At 43.9% G+C, this 16,768-nt stretch overlaps 1 long non-coding RNA gene across 1 annotated transcript; it reads right to left on the reverse strand.

Moving 5' to 3' along the window:
• Positions 1-517: 517 nt before the first annotated feature.
• On the reverse strand, positions 518-2,362 carry LOC131698747 (uncharacterized). The gene is made up of 3 exons (XR_009307758.1): positions 2,275-2,362; positions 1,472-1,661; positions 518-701 (listed from the first exon to the last, which is right to left on the reverse strand). It is a non-coding gene; the product is annotated as an uncharacterized LOC131698747 (long non-coding RNA).
• Positions 2,363-16,768: the final 14,406 nt, after the last annotated feature.

Below are 16,768 nucleotides of genomic sequence, written 5' to 3' on the forward strand. Positions count from 1 at the left end.
CCACACAGTTTTTGACAGTTGGCTTGAGCAGTATAGTTAAATACACGTCAATGGACAGTTAAGGACCTCAACAAATACAAATAAATGAATATTTTCAAATAAAATACCATTCCCGCCGTATATTTAACCATATGGGACTATTGATCACTGTTCAGAGTTTGTTTATTTCTTCAGCTGCTTCTCTCTGTTGCAACTTTCATTGTTGCACTTCTTCCTCAAGAGTCTCCTTATGTCTTGCACTGTCAAAGATGGGAATTTAGAAGTCACAGCCCTGGAAAAACAAAAAAACTAAAAAACATGTAGTCCCTTCAAATGCATTACACTCATAGTCAAACTGCAAAAAGCATTTTATAACATTTCACTGTTCCTTTTATCCTACACAGTTCATTACAATGCAGTGTTTTGGCATTTCATCAAAAATGGTAAATTAATTAACCAGCAATCTTAATCTTTAATCAGCATTCGCCTGTTACATTTTAACCCTTAAATCTGGTTTATTTTGTATACATACCGATTATTGCATCAACTTTTTCTGGATCCAGGGCTGGTTTGGATTCCAGCGCTCTATGCGCTCCAGATTTCCGGCCAGTTAGACTTGATTTGGCTAAGGTTTCCTTCCCAAACACCAGAACCGAGGGGCTTGAGCTTTTCAAGAGTTTACATGCTGGGATGAATATTTTAGAGCCTGGTTGCAAAAGTACCTTAAAATAAATCAAAAGAATAACAAGTAAATAGCTTTCCTCCAATCGTTAAATTAACAAGTCACTCTTAGAAATGTGAATGTAAAAAAAAGCAATATAGATATTCTGTTTGGACTTTTTAAAATCAGTAACTGGTCCCTAATAAATGCAATCACATAATTAAAAGAAATGATCAAAATAGAGCTATGACAAACGATTAATCGATTATTTGGATGGTGTTTTTGGGAGGGGTATAGAACACATTTGCAATTCAAGAACAGCTGCAACAGTTTGTGTTGATTAATCAGCAAAAATATAATCATGGAAACTGATTCACCTGGCAAGAGAGGAGAGGGATTCTTCAGATGACCATGATTTCTGGGTTTATCTCTCTCTCACCAGTTATTCAGTTTCCCTCATTTCTTCCCACTTTGCTGATTAAATCTACACAAAGTCTTGCAGTTGTTCTTCAAAGGCAAATGTCAATCACTGTAGTCAGTGTCGCTCTATAACCTTCCCAGAAAACACCGTCCAAATAGTGGATTAATTGTTTGGCACAACTCTAGAATAAAAAGACCATCATAAACTGTTGCATATACCATGTTTTTTATGCATCAAGCTTAAGCATTTGTCCTCCAACTGCAACATTAAATTAATTTATTTACCTACAACAGAGTAACACAAAATGCATATTATGCAAATTATAAATATTTTTGGGGATACTGAAAAGCTTTCCTTTATAAAGATATTAGTTTGAAAGCCAGGGAATTTTGAGATTTTGGGCTCTTTACCTGGTTTTCAAGTTGATTGCCTGGAGAACCTGATGAAGGTGACATCATTTTGTGTGATGGAGAAGGCTGTTGAGCAGAATCAGACGTACTGAAAGCTGAAGACACACAGGTAAGGCATCATTGGGCATGGGCCTTGGTGATGGGCTTTGTCCAAGTAAGCTTTTGTAAGAATTTACAATTGACGGGAAATCTTAAAAAAAGAAGGAAAAACAATAATAAAAGGTTAATAATAAAAGTTTATCATAACAAAAACATATAATGCATATTTTTACTTAAAAGGTACATCTTATGATCTCACATAATTTCCCTAAGGGCACAAGGGCATGGAACCGGTGTAACGATAATATAACTGCTTTTTCTTTACTTTGATGCCATTTCAGGCTCTTGGTAAATGTAATTAAATGTTTTGGGGTTTTTTTGTTAAGATTCATATAAGCATTGAAATTGTCATGTCTTTTTTGTAACATGAAAAACGCTTTTAGAAACCAACTTAATTGATATGTAGCCTCTACTAAAAGGTTGGCATGAGTTTGACATGGAAATCCACATGAAGTAATATTGTCAAAAATATCAATGAAACCTGAGTAACGCTGGAACTAACTATAAAAATGTTTATGTCATAAGTGGAATATTTAGCAAGTTTATATAATACTACTACTGAAAGAGCTAATGCCACACAAGATTAAACTCCATGACCTGAAATTAATGGAGGAAATTAGCGGCCCATATGTTTCACACCATTCATGTATAAACAGTTGCTAAAATAAACCACCCTGAAACATAAATCGCCAAATTAAGTCTACCTTTAAGAGCATGCAGAATTTCCTGGTAATTCCTGAGATCTTGGTTGACCTTGGCTACCTTTCCTCCTTGTGTCTTATTTTCTGTTTTAAGCTTTTTAACCGCCTGCTCTAGACTTCTTTTCTACCTTGCATCATCCCCGTCTTCTGAATCCAGGTCTTTGGAAGACTAAAATAAATGTTATTTGAAACCATGGGCTAAGGGGGTACCCTTTAAGCCCAAGTACCACTTAAGCCCATCTGCTCTTATTATTACTTCTCCAAAAAATAATACATCATATTTTCTGTTCTTCATAACCTTGATTAATTCACTAGACTGATGTACTCAAGTTATTTTTAATTTGACGCTGATCAGAGCTTTTATTTTTAATATATCAATGACAATTTGCCTTCTCTTCCTAGAGAAGTCCTTGGGCAACCCGAGAAAATAACATTGTTAATATTTTATAATGGATTTAAGGTGTGTTTTATGTTATTTTTGGAAAAATAAGATATTAATGGTATATATCTCAATCAGGAAATATGTATAATTAATACTTTTATAAAGGCATTGACCAACTAAAGTTTAAAAAAAAAAAAAAAACATTTTAGAAAAGGCACATATGTCCAACCTGTGGGTAGTTGTATAAGCTTTAAATTGTTTATACTGTAATATGTTTATTCTGAATACTTTAGTCCTACTTTATCATGAAATGCAAATTATATTTTAATGATTTTACAGTCGTGCCCCAACCCCCCCCCCCCCCCCCCCCCCAAAATGCTGTATGCTTTTACCAATTCTCTTGTATTGGGAGACCTTCTTAATAATTGTACTACACCTGAAGGGGGAAATAGGCCTAAACAACTGGACATTTGCTCTAAAACTGACCAATTTGCTCTAAAACTGACCAAATTATAAAGTCTGGATTAAAAATAAATAAATGGGAGTGTAATTCATTTAAATCATTTTACTTGCAGTAAACCTGAACTTCATATTTATTATTATAAAAAAGATTTGATGAGCTTAAAGGGTACACTTAGCTACATTATATGTTTTGTATCAGTATCATAGTAACAGTGAAAGCAACCTTCTGTAATTATTACTTATTGCCTAAACACCACATTAAATATAAACATCTAAGTAAATAATGAAGTGCAAAAGTCTGTAGATGGTTCAATAATTAGTTATCTACTTTAATACTTCTAACATGCAAAACTACAGCAAATATCAGATGTTACACAGCTCTGCATTACAGCTATCTCACTTTCCAAATATGAATGCTGTTATATTTTGCACTCAATTTATATTGTATTCTACACTGTCCTACACCGTAGTACACTGTGATAATTATAGCATTGATAATTATTTTTATTATTGGAGGTGAATGTTTGTAGTGGCAGATTTTTGTGTTACCAGTACAGTATATATATATATATATATATATATATATATATATATATATATATATATATATATATATATATATATATATATATTGTAAAAGGAACTCACCCACTCGGGTTCGTTGCCCCTTTAAGAATGCGACCCAGACACGAGAAATGGAGTTTAAGCGCTGACGCGCAATTTTTTTTTAATAACACACAAAAGTAAAACAAAGTACACAAAATAAACACCTAGCTCTTCTGAGCACTAACTACACACGCAGGAACCTAACTATCACAGGACGGCTAAGCCGTTTCCCTGTTCCACAAAACTTAACCATACAGGTTTGCACTGTACCTTTCTCTCGGGACTGCCGGGAAGCAGAGCACTCCTTTCTGCCTCCTTCCATTCAGCAGCCTCGAGCATACTGCCTGCTCTCTTTTTAAACCCCGTACCTGGGCCTAATTTCCAATAACGCCCAGGTGCGGATAATGATTAATAATAAAACAATTAAACAAAACAATAAAGCAAACAACCAAAACACAGGTACATTCTCTCGCAAGGAGGTTTTAACCCCCTCCCTGCTGTCTCTCACAACCCTCTACGTTACATATCCCCCCCCTTGTCTTTACAAGACACAGGCCACGAGACGGCCACCTCCTCCCCTAAAACATAACCACCCACCCTCAAGTCCATAAATGTCCTTTCTTGCCCTCTTCCACGGGCAGGCTTGAGGGTGGATCGGTCCACGTCCCGGCTCAGCCAGGTAAGGACCGCGCACCGGCGACAAGGGGACCCAACGGTTCAACAGGGGCGACCGGAGCGTAGACCGTGGCACTGGAGGATGCAGCAGTGGGCAGAGATCTTCCCCTGGGAACCGGCGCAGTGATGTCCGATCACCCAGGGGAAGCAAAGCAGCGAACAGGGGGAGCGACAGCGACGTCTGGCAGCAGCCCAACGACGTCTGGGTGCTCGGGAAGAGCGGAGCAGGGAACCAGGGGAAAAGCTGTGGCCAGTGCGGCAAACTCCTGGGCTCTAGGTCCAGCACAGGAAGGTCCGGGAAGACCGGCCGGGTGTCCTGGAGCAAGGGGTGAGGGACTGGACGCAGCGGTGCCGGACTGGACCGTAGGGGCGGTGGTCGGGGCTGTGGTGGAGGTATACTTTTCACCTCCCCCCTGGGCTCCGGAAGCGGCGGCTCCTCCCCTCTGGGCTCCGGAAGCGGCGGCTCCTCCCCTCTGGGCTCCGGAAGCGGCGGCTCCTCCCCTCTGGGCTCCGGAAGCGGCGGCTCCTCCCCTCTGGGCTCCGGAAGCGGCGGCTCCTCCCCTCTGGGCTCCGGAAGCGGCGGCTCCTCCCCTCTGGGCTCCGGAAGCGGCGGCTCCTCCCCTCTGGGCTCCGGAAGCGGCGGCTCCTCCCCTCTGGGCTCCGGAAGCGGCGGCTCCTCCCCTCTGGGCTCTGGCAGCGGCGGCTCCTCCTCTCTGGGCTCCGGAAGCGGCGGCTCCTCCCCTCTGGGCTCCGGAAGCGGCGGCTCCTCCCCTCTGGGCTCTGGCAGCGGCGGCTCCTCCACTCTGGGCTCTGGCAGCGGCAGCTCCTCCCTTCTGGGCTCAGGAGACTGTGGAGCTACGCTAGCCTGCTCCCATTCCAGGAGTAACCGCTCCAATTCTGTTGGCTCCCTCCTTTTCACTGGAGCCAACCCCATCTCTCTCTCCCATCTCTCCATCTGCTCCTTCTGAGCAGCGGTATTTCTATTGATCTGCTCAATCAGGTCCCATAAATCCATATTTCTCTGGGTCGTAGGGGCGCCCACACTCTCTGCCACCAAATGTAAAAGGAACTCACCCACTCGGGTTCGTTGCCCCTTTAAGAATGCGACCCAGACACGAGAAATTGAGTTTTTAAGCGCTGACGCGCAATTTTTTTTTAATAACACACAAAAGTACAACAAAGTAACAAAGTACACAAAATAAACACCTAGCTCTTCTGAGCACTAACTACACACGCAGGAACCTAACTATCACAGGACGGCTAAGCCGTTTCCCTGTTCCACAAAACTTAACCATACAGGTTTGCACTGTACCTTTCTCTCGGGACTGCCGGGAAGCAGAGCACTCCTTTCTGCCTCCTTCCATTCAGCAGCCTCGAGCATACTGCCTGCTCTCTTTTTAAACCCCGTACCTGGGCCTAATTTCCAATAACGCCCAGGTGCGGATAATGATTAATAATAAAACAATTAAACAATTAAACAAACAACCAAAACACAGGTACATTCTCTCGCAGGGAGGTTTTAACCCCCTCCCTGCTGTCTCTCACAACCCTCTACGTTACAATATATATATATAATTATTATTTATTTCTTAGCAGACGCCCTTATCCAGGGTGACTTACAATTGTTACAAGATATCACATTATACATTATTTCACATTATACAGATATCACATTATTTTTACATACAATTACCCATTTATACAGTTGGGTTTTTACTGGAGCAATCTAGGTAAAGTACCTTGCTCAAGGGTACAACAGCAGTGTCCTCCACTGGGGTTTGAACCCACAACCCTCCGGTCAAGAGTCCAGAGCCTTAACCACTACTCCACACTGCTGCCATATATATATATATATATATATATATATGAATGACACCTGTAGATTCTGATTTGGGGTTTGTAAATGCTGCTTAAATCGTTTAGCAAACTTTCAAAGACACAACTGTGCTATTACCCAAGGCTAGCAGACACACAAGCTTCTCAGGCTTAAAATGATAATTTGAATTTCGTTCTGTCCAGAAAATGACAGTGGATCCTTAATAAGGAAGGAAGCATGCACATATTTTAATGGAGCTGAGAAAACTAATCAATTCTGGATACAGGTGATGAATGCTGTCTCCACTTTGATAAATTTCCAATTTACCCCGTGCTCTTCTCTTTGTTTTACCAGTATCAGTATTGTAATATATTGGAAATTAGGAGTGTTCTCAGATTTGAACTAGAAAACAATGTCTACACAAAACTTTAGGGAATGTTTTAAGGATTTAAAGTACATCAATACAATACATTTGAACTGCTCCCGTGTGGGAACTTTAATCATTTGTGGAAGTGGCCTTCTAAATTAAAAAATATTTATATATCAATAGCATAGTATTAGAAAAATAGGTCTCTGACAAATATCTGTATATATGAATACTGCTTGAAATGTATTTGGTGGCTAAATGAATTTATAAATGTCTCAAATATCTCACATATCAATGCATAAATTATGTTTCAAAGAAAGGACACACATTCTACTGTGTGGAATGGTATGGGTGCCGGCTTATTTTTAACTTTGTTTTGCCCCCTATTGAAAAATCTAAGTATTTGAATATTCGTATACATTTTGAAAGAATTTGTTTAAATAAAGAAGATAAAATAAATAAAAGGAGCATGTCCTTGTGTTCTGTGATTTGTTTTAAATGAAGGAGCACTTATTCCATAGTTTTCATCTTACAATACAATTCCACAAATGCCAACCTGATTTTGAGGTAATATATTATGCAGATTTCAATACCTAAAAATGCGCTACGATTTCTGAGCGCTACTTCAAAATGGCTGCAAATCAAGATAAATTGCCTGCCAGCTCAACTGCCACATTTAATTATGTTTGAAAGCCACTTCTTAATTCTAAAACATGTCAAATAACTTCATGTTTTTAGCAAGCAGCTGTAGCAGAGAAGCTTCCAAAGCAACAAATACGTCAAATGATATAAATTATCTTAGAGAAATCATTCTATTCTCTATGTGGTCTTGACTTCACCTATGCAGCTCATAACTTGTTCAGAGGCTTGTATAATCATGAGTAACAGGTGCCCATCTTCTCACAAATTGTATTTATTTATGTTACCTTAAAACCAGTGGTTCTATATATTATTTATTTATTTATTTCTTAGCAGACGCCCTTATCCAGAGCGATTTACAATTGTTACAAGATATCACATTATTTTTACATACAATTACATTATTTTTTACAGATTATTTTTACATACAATTACCCATTTATACAGTTGGGTTTTTACTGGAGCAATCTAGGTAAAGTACCTTGCTCAAGAGTACAGCAGCAGTGTCCCCCACCTGGGATTGAACCCACGACCCTCCAGTCAAGAGTCCAGAGACCTAACCACTACTCCACACTGCTGCCCGTTAATAGAGGCTCCTGGTATGCCTGTGTGGGTTACCACATGACATTTGAGCAAGCAGGTTTCAAGGGAAAGGGTGCTTAACCTAAAACCACATTTAGGGAATGCTAACAAACTTAACAGTTTATGTATAAATGCATTAAACCATATTCATTTACGAGGCAACCTTAACACTAGAACCACCACAGCAGTCATTTTGACAGTTTTAGGTTTATCAAATTTAAATTACTCTGCGTGTCTGAAAGTTATGTAATTGTCAGTTTATGACTTTTCCTAAATACATATATTAAATATCCTGATGCAGTTTGAAAGGCAGGATCACAAAAATAAGGAAGTGTGACAGAGATCGAATGATTCTTGGTGTTAGATCTCCCTCCCGACCTGCGAGGCAGCTGCATAAAAGGAACAGAATACCCTGGACTAAATGGCACGACAGTTAATTCCCAGGGTTAAGGGGCGTTCACACCGAGGGGTCATGGGTGACGTTATAAAAGAGGATGTAGTGATATGATCTGTTCTTTTGTGAATGGTTACGTTAAATGACCAGAAAGAGAACCTGTGCTGTGAAACGTGAGGTTTGTTCGTTTTTGTTTGTCGTTAATAATATTGTTTGTAATTATTTGGACGGCTAACAACATCCGGAGATGTCGCCAAAGGCCAGCACTAAACCCGGATCAACAACACTGCACTTTTGTTGACAGTAAAGAACTGTATTCACCACGAGCACTAGAGCACGCACTGTGGACTGGTGTTTGTGTTTGTGTATGTGTTACGTGTGGGTGAACTGAAACGGGACTGTTATTATTTCAGGGCCAACCCGCAGATTATAAATAAGCAATACATGACGCTGTATTGCTTCATTAACATTGTTATTGTTTACTGCTGTTCAGGTATTGGATTATACAATGAAACCTTCATTGCACCTGGATTATCGTTGTTTGTCTGATTATTGATCACCTGCACCTGCATGCTGTTAACCACTTTGCCTCAGGAAGTTATAATCCCGCCCACCTAGAACTGCCAGAGCAGTCATTTTGACTGCCTTTTACAATACATGTTTTTATTTTGAATATAACCTACAATATTATACATACATACATACATACATACATACAAGCCTGTTGTTATCTCTACTGGACCTGGCAGCCATCAATTCCTTCGTTTTGTACAAGGAATTCACTGGGGAAAATATCAGTAGGAGAGATTTCATTTTGAAGCTATGCACAGTGCTTCGGCAGAAACATTTTGATAAAAAAACTGCAAAGCAGCAGGCTGCAACAGTTCAACCTGGATTATGTGCTGCACCGAGTGACACACGAAAAAGAAAACATATGTTACTTTTGTTTTAAATTAAAAACGACTTTCATTTTGTATGTACATATACCTGTTTGTACATATACACTAGTTTCTTTTGAAATGTTTATTTTATTATAGTTTTTCATTTTTTGAAGTAGTGCTTTATATGTGGTAAGTTAGAAAATAACCCCCTTTATGTTTAATTGTTCATTTAAATAAGGTGTTTCGGCTGTGAAGGTTTGATATGACGTGCTTGAATAAAACTTTTGAGTTGTATCCAATAGTTTGTCTTTCATTTTAATATTGATGTTGTTTAAAATGCAACCATCATAATGACTGCCGGTGGCGGTTTTAGGTATGAGTATAACCACGGCGGTTCTAGTGTTAATGTGATACCTAACAAAATAATTCCAGGAATTCAACCTGATGTGCACTTCCATTCGTTTATAGGTCTCAAACATGCAGTTTTATAAGAAATACGTTATAGTTAACATGTGTTTTTAAACATGAAATCTGGTGCTAGGCTAGGTGGAAGAAACCTGTTTGCAAGCCATGTTTACGGATAGTGTTGCACTTCCTTGATCATTTCAGCATGAGGGTTTCTTTAACCTAGTGTAGTACTGGATATAATTTATTTAATTTGAGAGTTTGCTATAACATTCTTTCCTTTCAAATGTCTTTGTGCACTGCTGCCGTGTGTGTGTGTGTGTGTGTGTGTGTGTGTGTGTGTTTGTGTGTGTGTGTGTGTGTGTGTGTTATTTAATAGAACATCCATAAGCAATAAGACATTTTTAACAAAAATCAACAATGGTGAAAATCAAGGTGAGATCATGTTCCAGCATACATTACATTTAGTGCTGATCACCCCTGTCTATAAATCAGTTCTTTTTAAATTATTAATAATGTACTTTATGTTGCATTAATAAGGTCAAGTCCATGACCAGAATGACAAGCTCCTGGTTTATGAGTATGCAGAGGTGTGGCGGAGTGTCCCGCCCCTATTTATTATTATTTGTATTTTTGTTTGCGGCGCGGGTAAAAGCGCCGCGTCTTTTATTATTATTTAAAAACCCCGTGAGGATGCATGGCTGATCAGCTACTGATTACTTAAATAGCTGACAGTCATGCATCCTTACCAAACGCGTGCAGACTCTGGCCGGGGGATAATAAGATAATTACCAACTAGTTAATCCCTCGGCCAGAGTATATAAACCTGCAGCTCTCTGCACTTGATGTTGGGGTGTTGGAGTAGAGAGTACGGGGAGCGGAGAGAAGGATAATATTTAAAAAACAATTGCTAATATGTGCTGGATAATCCAGCACGGCACTTACTTGTTTGTTTATTTATTCGTTTGGCCCTCGTGCCCTTTTGTTTGTATTTTGTTTAAATATTTTGTTTGTTTGTTATTAAATACGCTGAGTGCTTTTGCACTCAGTTTCACCCGCCCATCCACTGTTTGGAGTCAGTTACTTCCTGGTCCGTGACGTCATCCACCACACCACTGCGAGCCAGACTGTCACATATGGTGTCCTGCGTGGGACAAAACAAACGCCTCCAATAGCCGGACCAGGAAAGAAAAGCTCGTTTTTTTTTCAAAGTGTTTTTGTGTGTTTTTTGGGGGAAAAAAAAAAAAAAAAAAAAAAATATGGGAAGAAGCGGACGGAGGAAGCAGCAGCTACAGCAGCGTGGGGCCGGTCGCAGGTCCCACTGTAGCTCAACCATGCTGGACGTCTGCCCCACCTGCTTGAAAGGTGAGGAGTGGTGCTTCGCTGTTGGGGAGGTGGGTCACATAGCACCCGACCAACCCCCTCCATGGCAGGAGAAAGAGGAGCCAGAGCGTCCAGTGAGGGAGGACCTGCATCCTCCAAAGAGGACGAATGCACTCTCCTCTGAGGGAGTCTGGGACTGGCTGGTGGAGCCGGGGAGGGATTATGAGGAAGCCCTCCCTGCAGTGATCAACCTCCTGTGGGCAAGAGATGGGGAGCGCTGGGAGGCCTGGGAACAGCAACACCACCCAGCTTCCCTCCCAGACATCGCAGCCATGGTGTTCAACTACCTGGCTGCGGATATGGGAGAGACCCTGCTGCTGCCATCTCCAGCGCCAGAGGGAGAGGAGCCATCGCTGCCGTCTCCAGCGCCAGAGGGAGAGGAGCCATCGCTGCCGTCTCCAGCGCCAGAGGGAGAGGAGCCATCGCTGCCGTCTCCAGCGCCAGAGGGAGAGGAGCCATCGCTGCCGTCTCCAGCATCAGAGGGAGAGGAGCCATCGCTGCCGTCTCCAGCGCCAGAGGGAGAGGAGCCATCGCTGCCGTCTCCAGCGCCAGAGGGAGAGGAGCCATCGCTGCCGTCTCCAGCGCCAGAGGGAGAGGAGCCATCGCTGCCGTCTCCAGCATCAGAGGGAGAGGAGCCATCGCTGCCGTCTCCAGCATCAGAGGGAGAGGAGCCATCGCTGCCGTCTCCAGCATCAGAGGGAGAGGAGCCATCGCTACCGTCTCCAGCATCAGAGGGAGAGGAGCCATCGCTGCCATCTCCAGCATCAGAGGGAGAGGAGCCATCGCTACCGTCTCCAGCATCAGAGGGAGAGGAGCCATCGCTACCGTCTCCACCAGCAGAGGGAGAATGCCTGCTGGTTTCGCCTCCACAGCCTGGGGAGGAGCCCGAACGTCCTACGCCCGAGTGGGAGGAGCCCGAACGTCCTACGCCCGAGTGGGAGGAGCCCGAACGTCCTACGCCCGAGTGGGAGGAGCCCGAATGTCCTACGCCCGAGTGGGAGGAGCCCGAACGTCCTACGCCCGAGTGGGAGGAGCCCGAACGTCCTACGCCCGAGTGGGAGGAGCCCGAACGTCCTACGCCCGAGTGGGAGGAGCCCGAACGTCCTACGCCCAAGAGGGGGGAGTCGGTGCGTCCACAGCCCAAGAGGGAGGAGTCGGTGCGTCCACAGCCCAAGAGGGAGGAGTCGGTGCGTCCACAGCCCAAAGAGGGGGGAGTCGGTGCGTCCATAGCCCAAGAGGTGGAAGTCTGCGCTTCCACAGCCTTAGGACCCAAGCTGCAGTCCCAAGAGCCAGAAGGGGAGGAGTTACAGGCTCAACCCCCTGAATTTTTCTGGGGGGGAGAAGGGCAGGATGCTGGTGTTCCCCAGCAGCCTCTATTTATGCTGCTGAAGGGAGCACGGCACACACCAGCCCAGCCGCCACAGCCTCCCTCTGAGTGGCCAGCATCCGCCCCATCGCCTCTGCCTCCACCACCACCAGGAGCAGAGCAGCAGGAGCTGCCTCTGTCTCCACCACCACCAGGAGCAGGGCAGCAGGAGCTGCTTCTGTCTCCACCATCACCAGGAGCAGAGCAGCAAGAGCTGCCTCTGCCTCCGCCACCTCCACCAGCAGAGGGTGAATGCCTGCTGGTTCCACATCCACCGTCGTGGGAGGACTGCTTGCCCCTCCCACCTCCACCAGCAGAGGGTGAATGCCTGCTGGTTCCGCCTCCACCGTCGTGGGAGGACTGCTTGCCCCTCCCACCTCCACCAGCAGAGGGTGAATGCCTGCTGGTTCTGCCTCAACCGTCGTGGGAGGACTGCTTGCCCCTCCCACCTCCACCAGCAGAGGGTGAATACCTGCTGGTTCCGCCTCAGCCGCCGTGGGAGGACTGCTTGCCACTCCCAGCTCCACCAGCAGAGGGTAAATACCTGCTGGTTCCGTCTCAGCCGCTGTGGGAGGACTGCTTTCCCCTCCCACCATCGCCATTGCCTGGGGATGGCTGTTCTGCATCGCCTGGGGCTGCCTTTTGTTCTCCACAGGACACAGGGTACGAGGGAGAAGTGGAGCTCCCGCTGCCGCCTCCATGGCCAGGGGCTCCCCTCCCGAGTTCGCCTTCCGAGGGTCCGCTGCGGCTGCCGTCGCCTTCCGAGGGTCCGCTGCTGCTGCCGTCGCCTTCCGAGGGTCCGCTGCTGCTGCCGTCGCCTTCCGAGGGTCCGCTGCTGCTGCCGTCGCCTTCCGAGGGTCCGCTGCTGCTGCCGTCGCCTTCCGAGGGTCCGCTGCTGCTGCCGTCGCCTTCCGAGGGTCCGCTGCTGCTGCCGTCGCCTGGGGTCGCCAGGGATCCTGCTTCGCCTGGGGTCGTCGAGGGTCCGGCTTTGCCTGGGGTCGCCAGGGATCCTGCTTCGCCTGGGGTCGCTACACGATTGCCGGAGCTCCATGAAAGGGAGCTGCCAGAAATGAAGAAAGGGGGGGAGGTCAGGAGACCAGCTCCCCCAGCCGCACTTTCGCGGCTGGAGATCATGTGGTCGGAGCCCCATGGAGGGGAACTGCCGGCCATGAAGAAGGGGGGAGAGGTCAGGAGACCAGCTCCCCCAGCCGCACTTTCGCGGCAGGATAGAGTGTGGCGGGAGCCCCGGAAGAGGGAACTGCCGGCCACGAAGAATGGGGGGGTGCCAGAGATTCCACCATGGCCACCCCCCAGAAGTAACTTGCTTCCCCCTCTTCCGGGACTTTAAGACTGAGGGGGGAGGTGGCCGTTGGGGCCATGTGTGCTGCGCACAAGGGGGGGCATGTGTGGCGGAGTGTCCCGCCCCTATTTATTATTATTTGTATTTTTGTTTGCGGCGCGGGTAAAAGCGCCGCGTCTTTTATTATTATTTAAAAACCCGTGAGGATGCATGGCTGATCAGCTACTGATTACTTAAATAGCTGACAGTCATGCATCCTTACCAAACGCGTGCAGACTCTGGCCGGGGGATAATAAGATAATTACCAACTAGTTAATCCCTCGGCCAGAGTATATAAACCTGCAGCTCTCTGCACTTGATGTTGGGGTGTTGGAGTAGAGAGTACGGGGAGCGGAGAGAAGGATAATATTTAAAAAACAATTGCTAATACGTGCTGGATAATCCAGCACGGCACTTACTTGTTTGTTTATTTATTCGTTTGGCCCTCGTGCCCTTTTGTTTGTATTTTGTTTAAATATTTTGTTTGTTTGTTATTAAATACGCTGAGTGCTTTTGCACTCAGTTTCACCCGCCCATCCACTGTTTGGAGTCAGTTACTTCCTGGTCCGTGACGTCATCCACCACACCACTGCGAGCCAGACTGTCACAAGAGGTGACAGAGAGAGTGAGAGCTTCTCTAAACCTTCACTGTTCTTAGCTGTATAACTAAGCATTAGCTAATTCCTGCCTTCTATTTACCTGTGATTCAGGAATTATTCAAATATAGCACCCGATACCAAGTTTGGACAGTAAGTAAGCCTTTAAACTATACCATATCTGACGGCTATATAATGATCCAGGCTTTAGCAGAAAGCTCATGTATAAGATCTGCTGCACTAAGTTCAACTTGCAATACATCGGAGAATCAGGGGCACCCATTTCTAATAGATTTTCACAGCACAAATATGATTGTGATCATCTTTTATTTTACAGCCTACTTCAGCCTCCATTGGTATGATCACTCCTTTAACAACAGTTTCTACCCCGCAAAGTCAACTAATAATCGTAAACTGAACACAAAGAACGAACAGCATTGATATCCTCCCCACCCTGTCCCCCTGGACTGGGATGTGTGTATGGCTGCCTCTACATCACAGCTAGAGTTCCAATAGTCAGCCCCATTACAGATTGTCACAAAGTTGTGACCTGCCACCTGCACGATGGGTCACGATGTCCTGCCAACCGACTGTGAAATGTTCCTATGCCCACAGATGTGCAGGCAGGGGGAAGCACTCCTTCTCTTATTTCCCGGCAGGCAATTGAGGGGGGGGTGTTATGTGTTCAATTGGGAAATAGCAGTTAAGGACTGTCATGATATTCAAGACACTGCTGTAAGCCGGGTTGTTAGTTTTCCGTTTTGACGGCTTGTGGAAAAAAGGACTTTGAAAAACAGAGAGTGAATGAGTGATCTGTAAAAAACAATAAAGAGCAGTTAACATTCACCATTACAACTGAGCCCTGTGTCTTTATATTAAAGGTAACACCCATACCAAAATCGAATATGCAGGCCTGGGCCTACCTTTCCAAAAGGATATAAAAATACTTCAACAAAACTTTGAACTGAGAAGACTGATGAAGACATTCGCCAAAACTTTATCTACTTGACTATACCTCATAAAATCCCCACCGAACAAGATACAAATTATTTTCATGTATTTTTGTTTGTTTTTTTTGGGAAGGGGTGGTGTTAGTGGAGTGGATTGATAATAAGCTGTTGTGACAAAGAGAGTTACTATACACGAAAAGCCGTTAGCTTAGAGGGTATTTACGATGGAGTCAGTAGGTCGTTCTCTATCAAAATTATATTGTCTGTCTGAAGCATGTTTCTGTTGAGGATGTCAGAATGACCCAGTGACCAATTATAAATCCTTTTTATATAGAGCTTGCTTCTGTCTCCCATCATTGTTTTCAAAATAAAACTGACATGGCCTTCATTCTTTGTTTGTTTGTTAGCCTTAGTGTGTAAATCTTTGTGCATGATATATGTAAGTACACAATTGTATCAGAAATGGGTTAGGGTTATGTTGTGCAAATATATCTACACATTATGTACATTGTAACTGCATACAGTGCCTTGCATAAGTATTCACCCCCCTTGGACTTTTCCACATTTTGTAGTGTTACAACCTGGAATTAAAATGGATTTAATTGGGATTTTTACCATTTGATTTACACAACATACTTAACACTTTGAAGGTGCAAAATATTTTTTATTGTGACACAAAAGTTAATTAAAACAAAAAAAAAAAGACATTTGTTGGTTGCATAAGTATTCACCCCCCTGAGTCAATACTTGGTAGAAGCACCTTTGGCAGCAATTACAGCTGTGAGTCTTTTTGGGTAAGTCTCTACCAGCTTTGCACATCTGGATCCTGCAATTTTTGCCCATTCTTCTTGGCAAAATTGCTCAAGCTCTGTCAAGTTGGGTGGGGACCGTTGGCGAACAGCAATTTTCAAGTCTTGCCACAGATTCTCAGTCGGATTGAGGTCTGGGCTTTGACTGGGCCATTCAATTGGTTGCACCAGAGCTTATTTAGGGGTGTCACAGCAAAGGAGGTGAATACTTATACAATCCAGACTTTTCAGTTTTTTATTTGTAAATCATTTTGAAAAATATGTAGATTTTTTTCCCCACTTTGACATTATGGACTATTTTGTGTAGATCAGTGACAAAAAATCCTAATTAAATCAATTTTAATTCCAGGTTGTAACACTACAAAATGTTGAAAAGTCCAAGGGGGGTGAATACTTATGCAAGGCACTGTATGTACACATGTATTTGCTTTGATTTTTGGACATTGGCTCCTAAATGATCCCTCTGTGCAGTGAATAAGAGTCCCCAATAGCACAATGCTTAAGCTTGGCTTCTTTTTACTGAGTGATAGGTGAGGCACACAGCACGAAATCAACTCTGGTGTTTGGAATCTCTGAAGACCTCTCGGTGATATCGAACTCTCTTATTTTCTATGTGTTTGAGTACAACCTGTCACTGGTATTTAAATGTCATAAACATAGTCCAGTCCTGTTTGTTCCTGAAGATTTTTTTTTTTTTACAAGACTAAACCTGTTATCTAAAGCAGGGGTTCGCAAACTTTTTGCTTCTGAGGCCGCCCCCACACCCCCCAACCTAAAAATTCCAAGGCCCATATATATATATATATATATATATATATATATATATATATATATATATATTGTGA

The sequence above is a fragment of the Acipenser ruthenus genome, chromosome 19, assembly GCF_902713425.1.
Source record: "Acipenser ruthenus chromosome 19, fAciRut3.2 maternal haplotype, whole genome shotgun sequence".
Taxonomy (NCBI): Eukaryota; Metazoa; Chordata; class Actinopteri; order Acipenseriformes; family Acipenseridae; genus Acipenser; species Acipenser ruthenus.